The sequence below is a fragment of the Etheostoma spectabile genome, unplaced genomic scaffold (genome assembly GCF_008692095.1).
Source record: "Etheostoma spectabile isolate EspeVRDwgs_2016 unplaced genomic scaffold, UIUC_Espe_1.0 scaffold340, whole genome shotgun sequence".
NCBI lineage: Eukaryota > Metazoa > Chordata > Actinopteri > Perciformes > Percidae > Etheostoma > Etheostoma spectabile.
The window spans coordinates 460,082-461,326 of NW_022605588.1; positions in this window are offsets into that span (position 1 = coordinate 460,082).

A 1,245-nucleotide genomic window follows, 5' to 3' on the forward strand; every position below is an offset into this window, starting at 1 on the left:
CCCTATTAAGGAGCCCATGAATTCATTCCATACTTTCTTTCCCATTATTTGTTAACCACAAATATAAATATCACTGTTTTACTGACAGTGGTTTTGAAAACATTTGTGGTTTGAAATAGATCATATGTATATATATATATATTGCCGTGGGCTTGGGGTATGCACCTGCCGTTTTCCTGTACTGGTGATCCTACAGTGTTGTCGGCCTGGTACCCCTCGTAGGGACCCTTGACCGGTGACCTTAGTTCAGTAGAAAGATTTTTATATTATAAATGATTTTGTTGGACATTAATGAGTCTGTTACATACATTCAGAAGATATTTGACAGAATGTTTCCAGGTGTGGTTGGCTCCACTGCTACAGTGTCCAGGGCTACGCCTAGCACACCCGTTGAGGGAGAGATGCTTTTTCTTTTGGGAATCTTTTCTTCTTCTATAATTTTTTAGAGTGATTGGCATGTTAGCCAGAAGCATGGACATCTAAAGCTGGACATTAGCTTGTTTTAGTTTGTTGTTTGAGAAACTAAACAGTCCATTTTCTTGGAGTTTAAGATATACTGTATGACACAGAGCTAGGTAAAGGAAAAGATATTGCAGTGTGCGTTTCTTTTGTTTGTGAGTGTAACAGTGCTGATCCATTTTTGTGACACAACTGAAGTGTGGTGTCGGGACGTCATACACCCGTGGATGATGCTCCACGCCTCTGGCTTGCAGCTGATTGGACGAACGGGTCACGTGGGTCCGGCTGCTCGGGAATTTCAAACCACTGTCATGGCGGCTTGGACGAAATACAATCTCATATTTTACAACAATAGCTCACTAAAAAGTGTTTCTGAAAACATTTTAAGCAAGAAACAGCTGTACAGGTGCTTTATTGAGATCAGTAAAGATCAGTTTTAAAGATTGTTGTTATGACACGCAGCATTTGATTTGCCTTCCCAGAATGCTTCACTTGATGTCACCCATAGGAACGGAGTGGATCGCGGCCCGACAGAAGCATCGCAGGGACATATGGATCACCACTGGGGCGGGTTCATGACTGCTAAACTGGGCTGCTAATCTCAGTTTAAAGGTTTAGCTGTAGACGTTTTAATACTGTCAAATAGGTGACAGTGAGTTGTTATTAGTTATTAGTTATTAGTTTTTGTTATTGCATGGCCTCTTGTTTCTCAGTTCTAAACTAAAGAATATACTTGAATTTCCCCTTGGGGATCAATAAAGTATCTATCTATCTATCTATCTATCT